At 44.4% G+C, this 25,146-nt stretch overlaps 1 pseudogene; it reads right to left on the reverse strand.

Annotated features, from left to right (window-relative positions):
• Positions 1 to 15,112: 15,112 nt before the first annotated feature.
• The window catches only part of LOC123089886 (uncharacterized), an 86,349-nt pseudogene continuing 76,315 nt past the window's right edge, over positions 15,113 to 25,146 (reverse strand).

Here is a 25,146-nt window from a genome sequence, read left to right on the forward strand (position 1 = left end):
TCCAGTTTTTTTCTTTCCTTTTTTGTTTCTAATTACTTATTTATTTTCTTTTATGATATTTTTTTGCTATTAAAGTTTGAAAGAAAATTCTAATTACTTATTTATTTTCTATTATGTTAATTCTTTTTTGCTTTTAATGTTTTGAACAAAATTTTAATTACTTATTTATTTTCTTTTATGATAATTCGTTTTGCTATTAAAGTTTGTAACAAAATTCTAATTACTTATTTATTTTCTTTTATGATAATCTTTTTGCTTTTAATGTTTTGAACACAATTCTAATTACTTATTTATTTTCTTTTATGATAATTCTTTTTGCTATTAAAGTTTGTAACAAAATTCTAATTACTTATTTATTTTCTTTTATGATAATTCTTTTTGCTTTTAATGTTTTGAACAAAATTCTAATTACTTATTTATTTTCTTTTATGATAATTCTTTTTGCTATTAAAGTTTGTAACAAAATCCTATATAATTTTAGTTTCAATAATATTAGAGGTTTATAAAAGCTTTTTAGTTGATTCCTTTAGTACCAGTTCTAAGGCTGTTACAAAGGCATTTTATTTGGTACATGTTTTAAGGCTGGGGCCCCACAAGCACCTTTTAGTACCGGTTCGTGGCATGAACCGGTAAAAGGGTTTCTTAGTTGATTCTTTCTGCAGCTGTTTTTTAGTCCCACCTCACCAAGCGAGAGGCACTCGCAGCGGTTTATAAGCCCTGAGTGTAGAGACGATGAAGGGAGAAGCGCAGTGCTCACCTGCATGTTGGCCTGAAGCTAAGCAACGTGCAGGTGAGCATTGCGCCTCTCTTTTATTTTGGCATGGTATCATCATTTCATCCACATAGCATACGCAAGAAAGTTAAGATGGTTACGGCAAAAACTAGATGCACTTCGTGTACAAAGCGGACAATCTCTTTCGAAGTATCAGAATTTCATATGGAAACTTGTCTGTTACAACATGCATTTCAAATGAACTACAAAAAGGTTAATAGTTGGCATGGTATCATCATAATAGTTGTGGAGAAAGTCTTCACTTTTTCTTCGCTTGTGTCCTTTCCTTATTGTGCCGTAACCATGGATAATCTTCATCATTTATCAGGATGCTTGGGTCAGCCTTGACTTTGAAGGGAGGAATTTCAGGGAACTTTTCATAATCTTCGGACATGTCTGTCTTGCCCTCCACTCCCACGATGTCCCTTTTTCTTGAAAGAACTATGTGGCGCTTTGGCTCATCGTATGATGTATCCGCTTCCTTATTTTTTCTTTTTCTCGGTTTGGTAGACATGTCCTTCACATAGATAACCTGTGCCACATCATTGGCTAGGACGAATGGTTCGTCAGTGTACCCAAGATTGTTCAGATCCACTGTTGTCATTCCGTACTGTGGGTCTACCTGTACCCTGCCTCTTGACAGATTGACCTATTTGCACTTAAACAAAGGGACCTTAAAATCTACTCCGTAGTCAAGTTCGCATATGTCCACTATGTAACCATAATATGTGTCCTTTCCCCTCTTGGTGGCTGCATCGCGGACACCGCTGTTTTGGTTGGTGCTCTTTTGATCTTGGGCGATCGTGTAAAATGTATTCCCATTTATCTCGTACCCTTTCCAAATCGTAACAGTCGAAGATGGTCCCCTGGACAACGAGTACAGCTCATTACAAATAGTGTTTTCATCTCTGAGACGTGTTTCCAACCAACTGCTGAAAGTCCTGATGTGTTGACATGTAATCCAGTCGTCGCACTGCTCCGGGTGTTTGGAGCGCAAACTGTTCTTGTGTTCATCGACATAAGGGGTCACCAAGGTAGAGTTCTGTAGAACTATGCAGTGTGCTTGAGACCAAGAATATCCGTCCCTGCATATAATTGTCTCCCCTCCAAGCGTGCCTTTTCCAGTCAGTCTCCCCTCATACCGCGATTTAGGAAGACCTATCTTCTTAAGGTCAGGAATGAAGTCAACACAAAACCCAATGACATCCTCTATTTGATGGCCCATGGAGATGCTTCCTTCTGGCCTAGAGCGGTTACGGACATATTTCTTTAGGACTCCCATGAACCTCTCAAAGGGGTACATATTGTGTAGAAATACGGGGCCCAGAATGACAATCTCATCAACTAGATGAACTAGGACGTACGTCATGATATTGAAGAAGGATGGTGGGAACACCAGCTCGAAACTGACAAGACATTGCACCACATCACTCCTTAGCCTTGGTATGATTTCTGGATCGATCACCTTCTGAGAGATTGCATTGAGGAATGCACATAGCTTCACAATGGCTAATCGGACGTTTTTCAGTAGAAGCCCCCTCAATGCAACCGGAAGCAGTTGCGTCATAATCACGTGGCGGTCATGAGACTTTAGGTTCTGAAACTTTTTCTCTGCCATATTTATTATTCCCTTTATATTCGACGAGAAGCCAGTCGGGACCTTCATAGGCATTCAAAGAAGATTTCCTTCTCTTCTTTGGTAAGAGCGTAGCTGGCAGGACCTTCATACTGCTTTGGAGGCATGTCGTCTTTTTCGTGCAAACATTGTAGGTCCTCCCGTGCCTCAGCTGTATCTTTTGTATTCCCATACACGACCAAGAAGCCTAGCAGGTTGACGCAAAGGTTCTTCGTCACGTGCATCTCGTCGATCAAAGAGCGGACCTCTAGGTCTTTCCAGTAGGGTAGTTCCCAAAATATAGATTTCTTCTTCCACATGGGTGCGTGTCCCCTAGCGTCACTCGGAACAGCTAGTCCGTCAGGACCCTTTTCAAAGATTACGTGTAAATCATTGACCATAGCAAGTACGTGATCACCGGTACGCATGGCGGGCTTCTTCCAGTGATCTGCCTCGCCTTTGAAATGCTTGCCTTTCTTTCAACATTGATGGTTGGTCGGAAGAAATCGACGATGGCCCAGGTACACATTCTTCCCGCAGCTTCCCAGGTATATACTTTCGATGTCAGCTAAACAGTGCGTGCATGCGTGGTATTCCTTGTTTGTCTGTCCTGAAAGGTTTCTGAGAGCGGGCCAATCGTTGATGGTTACAAACAGCAACGTGTGCAGGTTAAATTCCTCCTGTTGGTGCTCATCCCACGCACGTACACCGTTTCCATTCCACAGCTATAAAAGTTCTTCAACTAATGGCCTTAGGTACACATCAATGTCATTGCCGGGTTGCTTAGGGCCTTGGATGAGAACTGGCATCATAATGAACTTCCGCTTCATGCACATCCAAGGAGGAAGGTTATACATACATAGAGTCACGGGCCAGGTGATGTGATTGCTGCTCTGCTCCCCCAAAGGATTAATGCCATCGGCCCTTAAACCAAACCATACGTTCCTTGGGTCACGTGCAAACTCAGCCCAGTACTCTCTCTCGATTTTTCTCCACTGCGACCCGTCAGCGGGTGCTCTCAACTTCCCGTCTTTCTTACGGTCCTCACTATGCCATCGCATCAACTTGGCATGCTCTTTGTTTCTGAACAGTCGTTTCAACCGTGGTATTATAGGAGCATACCACATCACCTTCGCAGGAACTCTCTTCCGCGGGGCTTGCCGTCAACATCACCAGGGTCATCTCGTCTGATCTTATACCGCAATGCACCGCATACCGGGCATGCGTTCAAATCCTCGTGTGCACCGCGGTAGAGGATGCGGTCATTAGGGCATGCATGTATCTTCTGCACCTCCAATCCTAGAGGGCATACGACCTTCTTTGCTGCGTTCGTACTGTCGGGCAATTCATTATCCTTTGGAAGATTCTTCTTCAATATTTTCAGTAGCTTCTCAAATCCTTTGTCAAGCACAGCATTATCTGCCTTCCACTGCAGCAATTCCAGTACGGTACCCATCTTTGTGTTGCCATCTTCACAATTGGCGCACAACTTTTTTTTGTGATCCTCTAACATGCGATCGAACTTCAGCTTCTCCTTTTGACTTTCGCATTGCGTCCTTGCATCGACAATGACCCGGCGGAGATCATCATCGGGCACATCGTCTGGTTTCTCTTGATCTTCAGCAGCTTCCCCCATTGCAACATCATCGGGCACATCGTCTGGTTCCTCTTGATCTTCAGCAGCTCCCCCCATTGCAGCATCATCGTATTCAGGGGGCACATAGTTGTCATCGTCCTCTTCTTCTTCGCCGTCTTCCATCATAACCCCTATTTCTCCGTGCCTCGTCCAAACATTATAGTGTGGCATGAAACCCTTGTAAAGCAGGTGGGTGTGAAGGATTTTCCGGTCAGAGTAAGACTTCGTATTCCCACATTTACTGCATGGACAACACATAAAACCATTCTGCTTGTTTGCCTCAGCCACTTCGAGATAAATATGCACGCCCTTAATGTACTCGGAGGTGTGTTTGTCACCATACATTCATTGCCGGTTCATCTGCGTGCATTATATATAATTATGTGTGTCAAAATTAAGAAAATCAGACAAGTATCATAAAGAAGATAAGAACAAGAGGCTCACCACGGTGGTGCCGGCGACGAGATCGGCGCGAGCGATCAACGGCAGTGAAAACGGGGACGGGGCGTGACGGACCCCTAAATCTAGACAAATCTCGAAAAAAATGGAGCTCCTAGGTCGAGCTTCGAGAGGAGAAAGCTTAACTAGTGTGGCTCGGACATTTTATCGAACACCTCATGTGCATAGGAGGTGAACTAGAGCACCCAAATGCCCTCTCCTCGCCGGATTGAAAAAACAGAGCACTGTGGAGTGCTCTGTCGCGGCGGTGGGTATATATAGGCAACTTATTTGTCCCGGTTCGTAGCATGAACCGGGACAAAAGCCACCCCTTCTGTCCCGGTTCATGCCACGAACTGGGACCAATGGTTATGGGCCAGCAGCGAGGACCATTGGTCCCGGTTCGTGGCTCAAACTAGGACAAATGGTTCTACACGAACCGGGACCAATGCCCACGAGGCCCCAACCGGCCCCCTGGGCTCACGAACCGGGTCTAATACCCCCCATTGGTCCCGGTTTTTGAAGAACCGGGACTAATGGCCTGGCCAGGGCCGAATGATAGCCCTGTTTTCTACTAGTGTATATGAGCTGACGTCTTTTTTTTGTGGGGGATTATATCAGCTGTCGTGACAGAAAAAAGGTGTAGCAATATTGTTCTTTATATCAGTTGATGTGACAGAAAGAACAGTATTGCTACACTTTTTTTTATAGAATCAACACTATTGCTGCAACCAAGCCACACAGGAAGTGGCTGATCCAGTGGGGGCGCCGTGGTGCCCTAGCACCCCCTCAAAGAATGCGGATCTTTTTTTATCTACTGGAGTACTCCCTTTATTTTTAAATATAAGTCTTTGTAGATTCCATTATATGAACTATATACAGAGCAAAATAAATGAATCTACACTTTATTTTATAGTGGAATTTCTAGAAAGACTTTTACAGTATTTAGCAACAGAGGAAGTAGTACATGGTACTATCTTGTCTAATTCGATGGGTTATAACCCTCAAAAGAAATTCTATGGGTTATAGGATTAAAATGGTAAACCGACACTTTTTTAACGTTATACACGATATTTTATTTGTGAGTGCGAAGATTGACACCCCATAGGTCAGAGTCGTCTAGGTCCGCCACTGCACAGGAAGTGCATTTGGTGCGCTCGGCCGCATTTGCGTGGGCCCTACACACGTGGCCTTGTCCGTAATATGTCGGATACTGTTAGCGCCAGTACGCTAGTTAATTAACGCCGACCCCATGCTTGCCACTTCGCTAGGGGAGCAGAGCAACCCTTTTTCTGGACAGACCTGTTGCGTATAATTTGCTTTGGCTCGATCTCCAGCTGCACTCATCAGACCAGGGATGCAAGTGGACCGCGTCCCCGTACGTCGGCCCGCGACAGCCGGATATCTATATCTCTATACCTAGTAATAAAAGGCTATTACTTCTTACCACCGTAATTTTGTTGTCTTTCATTCGTCGTCAAGCCGGTAAAATCGTATGTGCATCCGAGGTGATATATACTAAAATAATGTGTGTATCTGATTGTTCGTTCGTCTCAAAACTAAAACTCTTGCGTGTGCTGGGGTGCCTCAATAAATCAGGCCCACCAAAAAAAAGTGCATGTGCTGCGGTGGCTCAATAAAATTACCTAAAGTCTAAAAAGTGGCCGGCCACTAACTGAATGAAACGGGCGGCCGGCCCGTGGCCGTTCGATCGCGCGAGCGATCGCTCCCAGATCCGCCAGGTGCCACCTGGTCTGGATTGGTCGCGCACCGCGGTCGTGGGCGGTTTTGTTCGCATCCGGACGTGGGAGGCCCACCTGTAAGTGGTAGAGGAGAGAGTAGTGGGGGTCGTGGGCGGCGGTTTTCGAAATCTGCGCCTGAAATCCCTCGCCGCAGCGTGCTCTCTCTCCCGTCCTTCCTTCATCGTCTTCCTCCTCGCCATCCTCTCCACCGAACGGGGCGTGGCGGGCGGAGTGCTCAGATTTGACGGCGGCTTCCGGGTGGTTCTCCTCGCCGGGGAATCGCTGGTGCTCCTCGCCGCCGGAGGTATGCTCTCCCTCCACTTCTACGTGCTTCTCCTCCCTTTCTCTATCTCGCGGGGCGCGGATGGTGCCGAAATGCGAGGGGAATGCTCTCTAGGGTTCGGGAACGGCGCGAACTACCCCCGCTTATCTTCGATTTTGGTCACGTTGAGTTCCGTTCTCCCATCTCGCAGCACGCGCCCAACGGTGGTCGGGATCTACAAGGTGGCCTGAAATCCCTCGCCACAGCGAGTTCTCTCCCCATTCCGTCTTCGTCTTCCTCCTCGCCATCCTCTCCACCGAACGGGGCGTCGCGGCGGAGTGCTCAGGTTGGCGACGGCTTGCGGGTGGTTCTCCTCGCGGGGGAATCGTTGGAGGCGTAGTTCACGGCACGGGGGTGGCTGGACAGGGTCAACGTGTAGTCCCCGTTTGCGCGATTTTAGGGGCGATTTGGCTGTTTACTTCATGTTCCGTTCAATTTTTGCAGAGATTTGAGATCTGTTCATGATTCTTAGTTATTCTGTAAGTTGTATTAGATGTGCGCAATGTTGTGTGCAATGCATTGGCTGATTTCGTAGTTGGTGTTCAGAGATTTAAGTGGTTAGTTGCACAAAATTCTCCTCAGTTGGCTACGTCCATATAGTACTTGGCTGTCCATATGCTCTGTAGTTGCAGCAGTTGTTTTGGTCAGTTGGCTCACTATTTTTGTGTGCAATGCATTGGCTGATTTCGTAGTTGGTGTTCAGAGATTTAAGTGGTTAGTTGCAAAAAATTCTCCTCAGTTGGCTGCGTCCATATAGTACTTGGCTGTCCATATGCTCTGCAGTTGCAGCAGTTGTTTTGGTCAGTTGGCTCACTCTTTTTGTACTAGGTGGTTGTCTATACTATGTTCAGTTGCACAAGTTGCCTGCTCGGTTGGCTGCATCACTTTTACTAAGTTGGCTATTCATATGTTATACACTTGTGCCAGTTGCTCTACTTAGTTGGTTTTACTTAGTTGCATATGTTATACACTTTTACTAGTTGGCTGTTCCCCCCTCTGCTGTGTGCAACTAGGGACTCTTGTTTGTACAATTTTAGCACCAATGCCTGCCAATTTTCCAATATAATCTACCCAATCCACCAGCGTTGTGGTGGCTGTGGTGGTTTATGTGTTATTCTCCTGCTTTGTGCAACTAGGACCCCTTGATTCGTGCAAATTAGTACCAATGCTTGCCAATTTTCCATTTTAATTTTTCTCAATGTGCAAGTCTTTTGTTGTGGATGTGGTTGTTTTCATGTGTCTCCCTTCATGTTCAACTAGGGACGCTTTTTTCAGAATAAGTTATCTCACTGAGCTTGTTGCCTTTACTTAACTTTTTTCTGTCTAGGTATTACTTGTCACAGTTGGCAAGTAATAATTAGGCAGAAAAAAGTTAGTTGGCTTATTTGATGTCCAGTTTGCACAAGGTTTACTGTCCAGTTGGCTGCATGATTGTAGTAGTTGGTTGTCCACATCTTCTAACTATGTTTTTTTGTTGTATTTCCTTCCGCAGGGCAAAAATGGTTATAATAGGAGGAGATGCGGGTGGCAATGAAGGAGATGTATTTTTATTCACTTTTTTTCTTTTGTTTTTGAGTTGTTTTTCAACTTATGCATGTATGCTAATGCCTTTTTTTCATGTTTTCTTTTGGTTGCTTAATCAGCGTTCTGGAAGTCAACCTCTTCGCCGGAACTCGAAGCGTCCTGCTAATCGCCAGCCACGACCTGCGCAGAGTGTTGAGCAGGGAGAGGATGTTGAGGTAAGTGGCATGTTGATGACACAAGTCCATTTTTTTGGTTTTGTTTGGGTCATATAACATTTTTTTATTTTTTTCCCATGCTCATGTTTTTTTCTTAGGATGCTGATCAGTTCCGTGTTGTAAAGCGGACTAGACGTGCAGCACTTGGCAAGGGAGCTGAGTCATCTTCTAGGGTAAGTAAAATCTCAAATATAAGTGTTTTTTCTCGCCTTTTTTAGATAGTGATGAAATTATGCAGCAGTTCGGAACACTATTTTTTGTTTTTAGTCTGTCAATAACAACCTTTTGTAGTTGACATCTCTAGTCATTTTGATTTAAATACAGTTGACATTAGTTGGCATTAGTTGGCATCTTGTAGTTCACTAGTTGGCATCTTTTCATAGTTGACATCAGTGGTCATTTTTGTGTGCAGGCAGCAGTTGCTGGAGAAGCTGTCGCATCTTCCACAGCAGATGCTGAGGTATGTGGGTTTTTTGTGTGTTTTTATGAGCTATTTGAATAGTTCTTTGCAAACCTTTTTTTTAGTTACTGTTTTTCTTGTGTTGCAATATCATTTCTTATTGTTGCACATACACTAGAACTTTTTGTAGCTGCCAGGTCTCGTTCTTTTTTTATTTACTGTTTTATTGTTGCACATTCAGTTGCACAATGGCAGTCTTTGCAGTTGTCCTCATGAGCTTTATTAGTTGCACAAATACATCATATTAGTTGGCATGATCCATTTTATGAATATATAGCTCATTCTAATACTGATCCAAATGATGATTGCTAGTTTTTTTCATTCTTGTTTTTTCTCTTGTGTTTAATGTTTGTGTAATGCTTTCATTTTCTAATCAACAGGGCAGCGGTGAAGGAGTTAAGGTGTCTCCAGGGGAAGATGTGGAGCGACCATCACAAGCAGGCAGGATAAGGGCATCACCAACGCGCTTTGCAAATTTCAACGCCTCTCTAACTCCACTACAGAAATCAGAGCTAGTTTCGAGGTCGGTCGGGGGGCTATTGAACTTATCAGACACACTTCCAGCGGACCTCACTAAGTTCCTGGTGCAGTCCTACCAGCCACAGACCTTTGAAATGGTTTTCCCAGGAAGGGGAAGGATCTGTGTCGATGCTGACAGTGTTCAGAGGGTATTTGATCTCCCAAACAAGGGTCCAAAAGTCAGATATTTAGTTGACAAGGATGCCACTAGGAGATTCAGATAGGCTTTCAACATAACTGGAAATTCTCATCCCCAGATCACTACATGGCTCAAGATTATTGAGCATATGGCTGGAAGAACGGATGACACATTTTTTATGGCCTGGCTTGCGGTTGCCTTCAGTACTTTTCTAGCACCAACCACGGCCTTGAAGCTCAGCCCAAAGTGTTATGGACTTGTGCTAGATCATCAAATGCTAAAGAATACAAACATCTGCCTCTTTGTAGCAGAACACATTAACGAAGCTTTCCGGAACATGGACCAGGAGAAGCAAACTGTTTGCTGCTGCTTGTATCACTTGATGGTTAGTGAAAACGACCACTTTTTCCATCTGTTCCTGTTCTTTCTGTGCAGTTATAGTTTGCTGAAATTCTCATAACAATAACTGAACTTGGCTTTTTCTTTTGTTTGGGTCTGGTGCAGATACTATACCTTGATGCACTCGTACATGACATCCCAGTAAGCAACTGCGCGATACGATCGAATGCATGGGATAGTACTCTAATTGCCAAGGTGATCAAGAATGATACTATCTCTCCTGGTGTGATCGGCAAATTACAAGTGAGTTCTTTTTTGTTTTTTTCCAACAGTGTCTTCCTTCTATGTTCTTTTGATGTCTGGTCACTCTTTTTGGAAATTGCACAGAAAACTGTCATCAGTTGGCACAACAATGCATGTAGTTGCACAGATTATAGCTTTAAGTTTGGCAATCTGCACACATGTTCATTTTAAATTGGCACACCATCTTTTTTAAGTTGCACAGTTTTACTAATCTTGTTGCACAGATGTGTTGCATCAGTTGGTAGGAACTTTTTTTAGGTGCCATGTGTGTTGCACAGTTTTTGTGTCTTTGTTCAGTTGCATATATGTATAGTTGAATTTGTCTACCCCAGTATCTTGTTTGTAGTTGCACAGGTTGTAATGTGTGGTTTCATTCAACACACAAATCTATTTTGATAACCTTGTTATTTTCTGTTTCTCTTTTTTTTTACATCAGCTTAAAGAGGAGTATAGAGGCACGGAGCAGATACCACTGTTTGGTGGAATTTTGCAAGCTGAAGCATTTGTGGCATCCAAGTTACCAATAATATACAATCCGCAGGTTAGTGTTTTGCATACATAAACTTGTATCACTTATCAATATTTTTTCTATTGGCTGGGATGTATGTTCAGTTGGACATGTATAACTTTTGTAGTTGCGAAAATTCAGAATTTAGTTGGCTGTGATGTATGTTCAGTTGCACATATAAGCTTTTGTAGTTGCACATGTTCTTTTGGATAGTCAAAGTGTTCATTTACAACCATTGTCATCAACTTTTGGCAGAAATGCATGGTTTTTACTTTGTGCCATAGTGCATGTGTAGTTGGCTAGAATCATGTTTTTTAGTTGGCTAGAAAGTGTGTATTAGTCGTTTTTGCTTATCACATCATGGTCAGTTACAAACATTTTTACTTTTTATTATTTTTTCTAACTGAATCAGTACTGAATCTTTTTTGTGTTGATGCAGAAAAAGGCAAAAATTGCGAAAGTGGTCAATGAGCTATGCAAGGCTGTAACTGAACAGGTTGGCACCTTCATCGAAGAAGTTGCCAAGATTGATGACGAGGAACCAGATATTGATCCTTACGTACAGCAGCCACCAATGCAAACTGGGGCACCACGCCGTGCTCCAAAAAGAAAGAGACGGCGGTCAACTATACAAGAAGAAGAAGAATTTGTTGAGGATGATTCAGAAGAAGATGAGGAAATGGGAGCAGCGATAGATGCTGACGACGATGAGGAGACAGATGCGGATGAATCAGAGGAGGAGGACAAGGATGAGGATGACAATGAAGAAGATGCAGAGGAGGAGGAGGATGAGGAAGAGGAGGAGGAGGAGGAGGAGGACAAACAAGAAGAGGACAAAGGAGAGGAGGAGAACAAGGAAGAAGATAGTGATGTAGAGGAGGAGGAGGAGGAAGAAGGTGAGGCCAGAGAGGGGGACGGGGACAAAGGGGCAGCAGTTGATGGCAGTGAGAGGGGAGAAGACAAAGGCGTAGCAGCTGATGGCAGTGAGAGGGAAGAAGACGAGGATGAAGAAGACGAGGATGATTATGGTGATGATAAAGGGGGATCCAATGGAGGCAGCGACAGCAGCGATGACGATGATGATGACAACGCTCCTGGTTCTGGTGGTACAGGTGGCAACACATCCAGGAGGACTAGCACTCACGCCACCCCTGCGAGCAGCAGCAATTCATTGAGTAGCAGGAGCACACTACATTTGTTGATTGACAAGACTTGCTGGAAAGACAAGGATTTGCCAAAGTCAAAGAAAAATGATGAAGCAGAGTCTCAGGGAAGCATTGATATGTTCAAGCTCTGCAACTTGAAGCCAGCTTTGCCAACCACCTTTCCCGTGCCAGATTTCAGCGACAAAGATATGTGTGAGAAGATCAACTTTGCCATTGACAAGAGCCTGTTCTTATCAACTGAAGCTGAAAAGAATCAAATTGACATGGAGGAAGTAGGAAAAGGTCTTGACTGGGTTCATTCAAAGGAAAAATACAAGGAATATTTAAAGCAGCTCCCAGACCTAAGCTCCAGCAAGAGCAAGGCAGCATCCACGGCAAACCCTCATGTGGTCCAGAAGTGTAAAGCAGTTTCAATGAAGAAGAATCTGCAGTTGCCTCAAACCAAGGAGAAGATGGTGAGTGAAGATGCTGAAGTAAATATGGTCAAGGAAGCTGTGCTTCAAACTACTATGCCAACAGTAGTGAGCAGAGAGCCAACCAATGTCAGAGAAGTTCAACAGATCAAGGGGAAGACTCCCCTTTCAACAGTCCCACCAAAACCACCTAAGCAGAAGATTGTCAAGTTTGCCAGGGGCGCAAAGGGGGAACAGGCCACAAAAGATTTGGGGTTCAGAGACGAGAGAGAGCTGCGAGCCGCAGCCATTGATGCAGGGGTGCCAAGTTCTGCCAGGTTGCTGCCAACTCAGACTGGAAAGATGCCAACTACAGATACCAGTGTGCCAACTGATGTGTCAGTTAGCAGTATGGTCACAGTCAAAACCACCACAGCTGGTCAGGAAGGCACCACTGCAACTGCAAGTCCCAAGGTGCCTACTGATAGAGATGCTTCAATGCCAAACACAAAAGGAGGTGATCCAACTATCAAAGTGCCGTCCCCAAGAGTTGTCTTTTAGCAACCATTAACACAAGAGGAGGTGTTCGACATTATAAGTAGGTGCAAGCCTCCAAGGCCGCCAACTACAACACTATTGCGAACCAAGTCAGTGAATGATGCACCCATGTTTGTGCCGCAAGGAGATGCCCTGGTCCTTGAACCCTTACGAAGATCAAACTCTTATCATGGTGACGGGTTCTGCGATGCACCATCTTTTGACCTCGGCATAGATGGTGATGCTCCAGCACCTGCTCCAGCAGTAGATACAGCGGAAGCCGGTGTGATTAGCATCGATGAGTGTGAGTTAGACCCAGCAGCTGTGAATGAAGGATGTGATGATGCTGATGTTGGCAAGGCAATAGCTCAAGAACTAGATGTTGGTTCACCAGAGAATTGCCAAACCCCGATATGCGCAGAACCAGAACTTGGCACGAGCAGTTCTTCGGGGCCACCTCTTGCACGAAGACAGAGGAGGGTAAGAAGGCCAGCAACATCTCAAAGGTCTCCATTCATCGACTACAACAAGAACAAGACTTTCAGCACGAATGAGGTAGTGAACAAGCTTTACGCTGCCCTCTTGTATTGGGTCAGGCATCACAAAGGAGCAAATGATGGAGCTACCAGGTAAACTAACTCCCCACAGCCTACATACATATCTTTTTCAGTTGCATAGCACCAGCCACTTAGTTGCACAGAAAGCATAGTATGTTGCACAGAATAGGGCTTTTAGTTGCACACTGTTCTTTTTTCATTTTCATGCACATTTTTTTGCTGCTGTGACCCTTCGAGCTAACTTGTCTTTTTATTGCTTTCAAAAAAAAATCAGCCCTGAGATAATTAGGTATGGTGCTTTCTACATTTCTTTAAAGGAGTTAGTTGATTCGATGAAGCCGGTTCAATGGTTGTCAAAAATTGTTATTGAGACTGGAATCTTACACATCATGGATAACTTACCAGAAGGGTCAAAGAAGGTTGTTATGCCACTGAGGTTTTCTGTAAGTTTTTCCAAAACCTTCTTTTTACCCTCATCTTTGTTCTGTAGCACTTTTCGTTGACCATTTGAGGGAGGCCTTTCACCTACTAAGGAGTTTTGAGCCATGTTTTATAATCTCTGCAGATAAAATTACAGCAAGGGATCCACAATGTGGATGAGATGAACAAGAAGTTTGATTACAAGAACCGTCTCGACAAGAAAGACTTGGTGAGTGTTGTGCCCACATCATCAATCTTTTTTTAGTTGGCACCCACAGCATGTCCAGTTGCACATGACACATCTGTTAGTTGGCAGATACTTGTTGCAACCCGTTTTTAACTTGACAAAGTCTTTTTACTGTTTTTCTTAGCTACATCTTGTATTTGTGTCTGAAATCGTTCACGCTTGCAGGTCATGCTGCCAGTGCTCGAGTGCGCAGATGTAACCGATAAGGACGGAGGGAGTCATTATTGGGTCTTCAGTGTCAACTTGAGGGACGGACGCTTCGTAGTTCTTGATTCAAGCAGGACGCTGGACAACATTAAGCTGATGAACAACGCCTCTACCATTGCGGGGGCAGTACGCCAGCTATGGAGGAAGCATTACCCAAAGTTCAGCATCGAGCACTTCCAGATTATTGACATTGACGTACCAAAGCAGCTTGGCAAGTAAGACAATAAGCATTTCATTCCTTCTCAATCAAATACAATCATTTTGTAGTTTTTAAATTTTTCTACATGTGCAATCTTTAGTATTTTTAAGACACAGTACTAGTCTTCAATCTGTTTTATCATTTTTATGAGTTTCTAATGGATTATCTAGCTAGTTGCAGAGTGGCGCGTAAGTAGTTGCAAAGTGGCACATAATGAGTTGCAGTAGAACACAAGCAGTTGCACAGTAGGACATAAGTAGTTGCACAGAGTGCATTACCTTTATTTGGTTTTAATTTTATGTGACAATTTTTTTGCCCATTTTTTGCAGTAATGAGTGTGGGTTGTTCGCACTGCTTAACGCCACCGAGTGGAATGGTAGCCAACTGCCCAACTACGACCCCAAGGAAGTACTCAACATCAGGAAGAAGCTGACGTATGATTGGGTCACCAGCGTGCACAACACCGCCCCATGGAGGAAGTTGCTAAGATACGACAAGGAGTAGGTCAGTACTTTTTTTTCTGCTCCATGGAGGAAGTTTCTGGTTTGTACAATTTTATTAAGTAGATTGTGTAGTTGCACACTGCTAGTAATTGCGTTTGCAACTCAATATCATCACTTTTGTTGATACATCAGGAGCATTGTATATACAATTGTTCAATAACTAAATATTTAACCAGTTGCTAACAAAGGCACAAATAGCAACTTTTTTTACACAGTGCATGAACTAATTCAAGCAGCATAAATTAGATAAGAGGAATTATAGATGCTGAATTGTCCACTTGGTCCCAACATTGCTAAAAAAGACATCATTATTTTTCCTTTCTTGTTCCAAAGTTACAAATGAGGAAACAGAATCATAGGAGCCTCTGTGGACACACACCAGCAGTGTGCTCTGTAGATTGGCACTGGCTGCATTTGTTTTTCTTCTTTGGGTGTAGCTCCAGCGCCGATTTGTACCGTCGACTCTTTGCCCTACCCTTTGTAGTAGACCTTGGAGGATCCCTGGGCACAAAATCATCAGAAGCTTGTGCAAGGGATGCAGCCTCCAACGGGGCAGTAGGACCGTCACGATCACCTGTGTAATAATCATATAAAAAGTTTAGTATTTTTGTTATTGTGCAACCAGCACTGATGTTCTGTGCAACCACACAGTACATTTTTGTGCAACTAACTGGTTGCTGTGTGCAAGTTAAGTTGAAAAAAACACCTGCAGTAGCACGGCCTGTCATGGTACTTGGATTGTAGTCGCCTATGGGCAGAACATGAAAAACAAGTTAGATTTTTAGCTTGATCCTCAAACTAACACAGCGCACGCAACTAGGCAGCATGTTTCTGTTCAACTGGGCACTATGATATGTGCAACTAAAGTCACTCACCCTAGTTTTTGTTTTGGAGTCGGTGAAGGTACTAACCTGGGTTATGAGCCCCCTGAGTCCTGCCTGTAGGTCCATTGGGAGTAGCACAAAGGGCACTGCTAGTTGGGCCTGGCGGGGGAGGAGGTCTTTGAGGGTTGGCATCACCTATAGGCAGAACAGGACAAACAAGTCAGTTGTGTTTATCTTTTTTATGCTTAAACTAACACAGCATGCGCAACTAGGTAGCCTGTTCGGTGCAACTGAGCACCATGATGTGTGCAATTGGAGTTACAGACCTAGTTTGATGGGGAGTTGGGGGAAGGTAATTACCTAGACGACGAGCCCCCTGAGTGCTGCCTGTAGGGCCATTGGGAGGAGCATGCGGGGGAGGAGGTGGCGAAGGATGCCGTGTACAGCCAGGAGGGGGAGGAGGTCCTTGAGGGTTGACATCACATATATGCATAACTAGAAAAAATAAGTTAGCTGTGTTATCTTTGATGCGTGAACTAACACAGCGTGCGCAACTAGGCAGTATGTTCTTGTCCAAGTGGCTACCATGGTGTGTGCAACTGGGCACAATGATGTGTGCAACTGAAGTTACACACCTAGTTAGATCAGGAGTTGGGGCAGGTAATTACCTGGATGATGAGCCCCCTGATTGCTGCCTGGAGGTGGAGGAGGTCCTCGAGGGTTGCCATCATCTGATGGCCCCATTGCAGCAGTCGGTTTTTTCCTTTTCTTGGACCTGTTCAGGTGGCCGATCTCGGTACGTGCTGCATGCATATGCTTGTATACAATAGGTTGTGCTGGATCAGAACCACTCGCAAACTTTGCTAGTTTCCGAAAATCATATATCATGTTCCTCTCCCTTATCTGCTTCTTTGATTGAGGAGGCATTTCATCCGGTTTCTCATAACCAGTCCCTGGCGCACTAGGTACAGCAGTAGGTGTCCACCGTCTTAGCAGGTACCTTTCCGGTATGACATCAACACCAACATGGGTGAACACCTTGAGGATGTGGCAACAGAGGATGCCGTCCTTGTCCATTTTACAACACTCACACAAATAGGAACGCTCCTCTACCCTTGCCTGCACCAAGTAGTTTCGAGAACCATATTTCGCAACAAATTCCTGGTTCGGTCTGAGCTCAAACACATCAGCACCAACTTGGAATGCATTATAACGTCCAATCAGCTCAAACTCTTCTCTAAACTTGCGGTAAAGGTCTCTAGTATAGGTTTTGTAAGCTTGCTTCTCTATTGGGAAGTTGGACCACAACTCAATCTCAAGGTGTTGTGTCCTGTAATCATTGCAGCCTTCCTTGGCAAGGATGTGGTTCTGTATTTTTTCATATTGCTTGACGAAGTTCAACATTGAGTTGTGTGGGTTCACATATCTTTTGAGGACAGTGTTGAACCCCTCACTACGCTGTGTAGACTGGAGGAAGGGAAAGAACCTGTGTTTGAAGTAGCACGACACCCAAGTTGACTTGTATTCATACAACTTCTCAAAGTGCGTGTGTGCCATAGCCTCATACTTCATCATTAACCCAGCCCAATTCTGCTCAAACTCGTCTATAGTGAAGCTGAAGTCAACACACTAGTTGAAATCATCAGAGAGTCCTGGATTCCGGCACAGCAACCAACCAACCTTTTCCTGAGCCTTTTTCATGATGTGCCATCGACAACAACGGTGCACGGTGGTTGGAAAGATGCTCTGTATTGACTGCCTCATCACACCATCCTGATCGATGATGAAGTTGTCAGGAGGTTTGCCATCCATAGCCTCTAGGAATGCTCCAAAGACCCAATCAAAGCTCGATGCCAACTCCTGCCTCACAAACACGCAACCCAGCATGAAAGATTGGCCATGTCGGTTTATTCCTATGAAGGGTGCGAACGGCATATTGTACAAGTTGGTCATGTAGGTGGTGTCAAACGATATGCAATCGTGGTACGCCTCCGCATAAGCTTTTCGAGCTAAGCCGTCCACCCAAAATATGTTGACAACTCTGTCCTCTTCATCATATTTCACCTTATAGAAGAAGTCTGGATCGGTTTTTTGTATATCCTTGAAGTGCGCAATTGTCTCAATCAGATCACCCTCCTTTGTGTCATCTCTACGGAAACTTGTACAAAGATTTGTTATTGCCTTTGGTCCGAACGGCACCATCATCTCAGATCCATAGAACTCTGCCATTACATGCATCATTCGTCCTGCATAATACAAAAACAAACAGTATATCCTTTTTTAGTTGCACAAATGCGCACATCCAGCTGCACAGTAATAGGACACGTGTTGGCACAGAAGATAATCACAGGAAATGGACACCTAGCTGCACCTTTTTAAAAACACTTTGCAGTTTTTGCATACAGGACATTGTGTATTTGCACAGTAAAGACAATCTAGTTGCACAAGAAGCACCCAAAGTGATATATAAAAAGCATGGGAAGTTGGACAGCAGTTGCATAGTTAAGCCATTTCAGTTTCACAGTAGTACCATAACAGTTGCACACTGGACTGCCTAGAGGGAAACTTAATTCTTCAAGGGATATAGAAAAACACCACACCTGTAGTCAAGTTGCAGTTATACAAGATGCGCAGAAACTCCTTTTCATCAGGTGAGATGCCTTGGTGGGATCTCAAGTATTTGGACAATGAAGGTTTGTTCACGAGCGGATGATTGTGGTCACGAACAAAGTGCGTCACCTCCCATCGCCCATCTATCAGCTTCACCAACATTTTCGCCTTGCATTCAGTCTGCTTTATTGTCTCATGTTTGCGCTTCTTCTTCTTCTTACTAGTATCAGCATCCTCTTCAGCAAATATTGGAGGTTCTTCTTCCATCTCGTCATCACTGTTAACAGATGTTGGATCTGGAATAGGGTCCAGGTAAGGAGGAGCCTCAGCTCCTCCATCATCAGCCTTGGACTTCTTGAACTTGTTGCAGCAAAACTGTTGTTTTATCAATTCATTGGTGCGGGGTGTCCGTCTAGAGGTGTTCATCTTGATAGAGAAACCCATCCGTAGTGCGTAACTGTTGTAGTGATCCTTAGCAATTTGAAGGCTGTCAAACCTCATGCCAACATAGGGTTCCATAGGTTGAGAACCAGCCTCATCCTCTCCTTCTTCTACTTGCACAGCTCTGTCAAAAGCCCCAGCTTCTAGCTCAGTCCTGGTTGGACCAGGAACATTTGCCTCGGTTCCTGTGTCATCAAGAGTATGGCTCTCTGACTGCAAAGACACCACTACAGGGGCACCATGGGCTGATGACTGGCCTGCCACATTGTCATGGCCCGTAGGGTTACCATCACGACTTGCCTGCGTGTAGTAAACAGATCGACCATTTTCTATGCAGTTTCCTTGTTGTATGCTGGGTTGCTGCTGATCCATATCATGAGGAAGCTCATTAAGATCTGGAGGCAACTCATTGAGATCAAGCATTTTTTCCCTTGTTTTTGGATGCTGCCACACACTCCCTGCACATATAAAAAAAGAAGAAATTGATGTCATCAGTTGGTAACCACAGAAAAACTGTGTTTCAAAACAACCTAAAAGCAACATGACCATGGCATAATCTTTTATTATAACAGTTATGAATTTTTTTTGTTTGCACAGAGTTGTTATGTTAGTTGCACAGTTTGCAGTAAATAACTGGCAAGAGCATGACTTCTTTTTGCTACAGAGTTTTTCTTACCTTTTCCCTTTTTTTGTTTTGTTGCAATGATCTGTAGGTTTCCGTTTTGCAAGGAGCTCTTTTCAGATTTTTCTGCACATAATTGGATGCTACATTTGAGAAGGAAAATCCAGGTGAAAGAAGAAAGAAGAAAGAAGAATTGGAGGACAGATTATAGTTATATGTTTTTCATCACCGTTTATGTTTCTAGATCTGGTATATTTGAACATATTAATATGGTTTGCAATAGGTGTGGGACCAGAATATATGCGTGGGACAAGATTTGTGTGTGAATATGTTAATATGGTTTGTGGCTTCATTAGCCATGGACAAAAGTTCCTATGTTTTTCCTGTTGCACTACAGATTTCTGGTTTTCGCTAGAATAGACGTCTCAATTTCCAGGATTTCCACTTGGCCAGCATACATATTCAGTTGGACATTCAATGCTTTTAGTTGGCTAGAATAGATGTCTCAGCTGGCCAGGTTGCATTTTTTCAGTTTTGTGGCCAACATGCATGTTCAGTTGGACAGTTAATGCATTCAGTTGGCTAGAATAGATGTCTTAGTTGCCTAGAATAGATGTCTTAGTTGGTCATCAGTTTTTGGCCAACATGCATGTTTAGTTGGCCAGAAAACATGTTTTTTATTTTCACATATACTACATTTTTTCCAAAGTGTTCACTCAGAAACATGTATTGCCAGATATATGTTTAGTTGGCAGGATACATGTTTAGTTGGCCAGGATACATGTTCAGTTGGCTGGGATGCATGTTTAGTTGCACATTTATGAATTTTTCGTTGCAAATGTTCAACAAAGCATTGGGCAGTCAATTTTTTGTTCATTTTGCAAATAATAACTACAAGTTGGCTTTAATCATGTTTTAATTGGCCAGATAACTCGTTTTTAGTTGGCTTGTTTTAACACATCCAGGTGGTAGTTTTTGGCATGTTTAACACATCCAGCATGTTTAACATCTGGTGTGATGTGCCAGATTCACCTCTTTTTTAAAGCAGATTCTCCATGGATCCATGGAGAAGGGGGAAGTGAAGAGGTGCAGAGGGGGCTTACCTGCTCGATCTTACTGCCTGGTATGGCTCTGACCACCCTGCCCTTTAGATCTTGAAGCAGCTCCTTCTACTTTGGGGCTCCCATGGCGGCTGTGTAGGAGGAGGAAGAAGGGCTGGGGGCGATTGCGTTTGGATCCGTTTCTGGCGTGCAGAAGAAGAAGAAGGTAGCGTCGGTGGGGCTGAGGCGTGGGGGCGAGAGATGGCGTGGATTCTGCAACCTGGGCAGATCCTCCTTCTTTCGTGAGGAAGAAGAAGATAGCCAGGGCGCAGTTTGGCGAGGAGGGTGCACGTGATCCCGCGGGGCATGGTTTGGCGAGGAGGGTGCACGTGATCCCGCGGCCAGCTGGTGGGCGGGTCAGTTGCCTTTTTCGCTCCGACGGGCAGGGACCACGTGGGCGAGTGGGCGAGTGGGGGACTGTTTCCTCTTTTCGCTCGAGGGGGGACCAGGTGGTTTCCTTTTTCGGGTGGCCGCTGGCTAGCGATCCCAGGGCGGCCGGCCGCCAACTAGACGCGTCCATAAAATTAAGTGTTGGTATCCAGAATCAAGAGAGCAACTAATTAACGAGCGCCCCTTCGAAAGCCTCCCAACGATCAGCGCCACTTGACGCACTGTCAGCCGGCACGTGTCGCGTTCTGGGCGCTCCCTCCGGATTTTTTTTCCGTACGCGTTTTCGGCTTTTTAAATGGTTCTTTTTTTGACGTTCTGGTTTTCCACTAGTCTTTCCTAGCTTTTCGACCAAAAAGTCAAAAAAATGCGCAAAAAAAATATGTTTTTCTTTTTTTTCGCGAGTCACGGTTTTGCTTCCGCGAGAGGCATGGTTTTGCTTTTGCGAGAGTCACGGCCGTGTCTCTCGAAAACGAAAAAAAACGTGTTGTCTTTTTTTTTCTTTCGCGAAAGTTACGGTTTTGCTTCCGCGAAAGGCATGGTTGTGCTTTCTTGAGAGTCACGGCCGTACCTCTCGGAAAAGAGAAAAAAATGTGTTTTCTATTTATCTTTTCTTTCGCGAGAGTCGCGATTTTGCTTCCGCGAGAGTTTTGCCCGTGCCTCCTCGAAAACAGAAAAAAACGTGTTTTTCTAAAAAAAATATCGTGAGTGTCACGATTTTGCTTCCGCGAGAGGCACGGTTGTGCTTTCGCGAGTGTCACGGCAGTGCCTCCTCAGAAACGGAAAAAAACACATTTTCTTTTTTTTTTCCTTTCGCGAGAGTCACGGTTTTGCTTCCGCGAGAGGCACGGTTGTGATTTCGTCAGAGGCACGGGCGTGCCTCTTTCGAAAAGGGAGAAAACCTGTGCTCTCGGTATGGTTTTTTGTCCGGTTTTTTCCATGAAAAAAATGTTCGTCAAGACCTATCAACATGAGATCTAGTTTTGAAGATCTCGACGCGAAGAATCCAACGGCGAAATCGAGATTTGGACGCACGGTGTAAAAGATAAAACGTTTTGACCAAATGGATCTATGAAAAAAGGAAAAACTTCTAGGTTGCCACAAGTGGCGCACATGCAACACGCCACTAGTCACAACCGGAGGAGTTGCAGTGATCTTCGCATGAGTACTTCTTAACTAGTGATTTCGCATAATCCAACATGGGCATAGATGGGATGATTGCGGCTTGGAAGGAGCACCTGTCGGGAACTTGGCCCACTCGGACACGGACGCCTCGAGCGCTAGAATAAGTTGAATTCGGTCAACAAGCAGGATGCAGTACACAAAGTACTATACAGATTTTTCTGTCAAAAAAAAAGTACTATACAGATTTACTCCATGCATCTTATGATTTCTCATAAAAAATTTAATTCTCCTTCCTTAACTTTTTTTCCTTTAGGTGTATTTGTTTAGCATGCTCCCATATGGTTAATCATATTATGCATATAATTTTTTATTTTCTTTTCAATAATTCCGTAATGTATCTCTTCATACACAAAAAAATATAGCTTCTCAAAAATTAAATTAAGACCAGAAAGTAACGAAAAATGTCGCGCGTTCCTGCACAACAGAGTAGGTCGCTGAGTAGAAAATTTTAACAAAAGGCATAAAGGAACGAATTAATTTGGATGAGTTAGACCTAGAAAATGTCAAAAACATAAGCATTAGGTGACGGGTGAGTCACCAGTTTGATCAAGTGGATTCTAAACAAGAGATGAGATGTGAAGTAAATTTGGACTATGTACCATAAGATTCAAACCGGTCTAAGTTTTAGTTTACCCAAATTTCTTGGCCACGCCTATACGTTTCTTTACATACTTATAACCTATATGGAGTTGTATTGATGAGTATTTTATTTAAGAAGAAGAAAAATACTTGTGTCCATCAGGAACACCGTGAAGGTTAGGTCTACAGTGGTGGCGGTAATCATGGATGATTAGTGCTTCTGAAAGATCGAGGATGTCGCCTAGAGGGGGGTGAATAGGCACTTTAAAATAATTACGGTTTAGGCTTGAACAAATGCGGAATAAACCTAGCGGTAAATTTGTCAAGCACAAAATCTACAACAACTAGGCTCATCTATGTGCACCAACAACTTACGCTAAGCAAGGTAAACAACTAAGTGATAGCAAGATATATGACAAGAAATAATATGGCTATCACAAAGTAAAGTGCATAAGTAAAGGGCTCGGGTAAGAGATAACCGAGGCACGCGGAGACGATGATGTATCCCGAAGTTCACACCCTTGCGGATGCTAATCTTCGTTTGAAGTGGTGTGGAGGCACAATGCTCCCCAAGAAGCCACTAGGGTCACCGTAATCTCCTCACGCCCTCGCACAATGCAAGATGTCATGATTCCACTAAGGGACCCTTGAGGGCGGTAACCAAACCCGTACAAATGGCACCCCTTGAGGGCGGTCACCGAACCCGTACACTTTGACAACCCTTGGGGGCGGTCACCGGTACCCGTCAAATTGTTCGGGGCAACCTCCACAATCTAATTGGAGACCTCGACGCTTGCTCGAAGCACTACAACACAATGATTTAGCTCCAAACACCACCAACCATCTAGGGTGCCCAAGCACCCAAGAGGAACAAGCTCAAGGGTACCAAGCACCCGAGAGTAATAAGCTTCTCAACTTGTAACTTCCACGTATCACCGTGGAGAACTCAAATCGATGCACCAAATGCAATGACTTTTGGAGATATGCCCTAGAGGCAATCATGTAATGATGATATTTCTATATGTGTTCATGAGTCCTTTGTATTGTCCTTGAAAATCATCAATGATATGTATCAATAAGTATGTGACTTGTTTGTGGAACTATGTATTCTATGATGATTGTTCTAATGGTCCCTGGTTGATAAGGTTATGCGGACACATATCCTTGAATAGCATACGACTCGGTTGATGACTATGTTTCACAAGTCATGTGCATGGAGATGCTAAACCGATAGTATGGACTCGGCGATGGAGATCACCGAGTCGGACAGACCCACTTTGAGACGCAGCGAGATATAGTCATCTGTTAGTCTCAAGTACAATGTCTATGACATGTCCTAGACCTGAGGTCCTCGCATGTTCTCGGGATGAGGATCGAATCACTTAGGGTCTATCAAACGCTACTCCGTAACTGGGTAGTTATAAAGGTAGCTTTCAGGTGAGTCGTGAGACATGCCGCGAGACATGGTTGACCAAGATGGGATTTGCCACTCCTATATGGAGAGATATTCTCTGGGCCCTCTAGAGTGATCAGATTCGGAAAGCATGGCCATGCAATTTGGGTTAAGTGTTAACCCAGTTCGAGAATCTGTATCACGGTTTCGAGAAGAGAGGTCAAGCTACCACAAGGATGACAAGTACTCGCCTTGGGCTCGACAACAAATATCGTGAGGAAAAAGGAATGTTGCATATGACACATTGTCAAGGTTCGTCAAATGACTTTACACACACATGGGAGTTGGCACGTTCTGCTAGGAGCCGCTACCAACTATCGACTCTGGTCGTGTCCATGTGTACGTGAACCTATAGGGTCGCACACTTAAGGGGCTGCAGCCCATCCAGATTAGATCCGAGTGGTAAATGGATGTGGACTCCTAGTGGGCTCAAGTGTTGAGCCCACCTCAGAGGTCTATATAAAGGGGAGTGGGCGCACCACTTAGGGATGATCCTTTTTTCCACCCTCGATAGCCGCCGCCACTCCCCATGCCCATGTCGTGCAACCGGACCTAGCAGTCCGCCGCTCGACGCTGCTCCCCGTATGTGTGGATACCTTGGAGGCATCGCATTTGCGGTGCTTGGACGAACCGTTTGAGGGAACCGCGAGGAGCCGTTCGTGGGAGATCACCATTCACGGATCTTCGCTGCTCGTGGGAGATCGGCAACAAGAGGGGAGACGGGCCGAGAGATCGACTACACGCATCACCAACTCTACTTCTGCTGCGGTGACTGCACGTCTAGTGGTAAACCCGATCTCATAATCTATTTCCAGCAGCATGATCTTGGGTGCGCGGTAGAATTTTTATTTGGCGCTAGTGTAGCGTACCGCGTGTTCCAATAGTGGTATCAGAGCCTCCGTTGTGTCGTGATAGATTCGATTTGCATATGAGATATGTAGATCGGTTTAGGCGCGGGTCGATGAGATCGGCCTTGCACGTCAGTGTTGAAGGTTGGTTTCGTGATCTTATTTCCGTGATCGTGCCGCAGAGGTCGTCACACGAGTTACCCCTACAGGTCGGTATCCGCCATCGGGGTAGACAGTGGAACATAAATCCGGATGCAGCTGAAAGCACAAGTGCTCCCTGGGTGATTTTGATAATTTATGTCAACATATCTCTTGTTGGACTAATACCTTTACCTAG

This window comes from Triticum aestivum, chromosome 4B, assembly GCF_018294505.1.
Source record: "Triticum aestivum cultivar Chinese Spring chromosome 4B, IWGSC CS RefSeq v2.1, whole genome shotgun sequence".
Lineage (NCBI taxonomy): Eukaryota > Viridiplantae > Streptophyta > Magnoliopsida > Poales > Poaceae > Triticum > Triticum aestivum.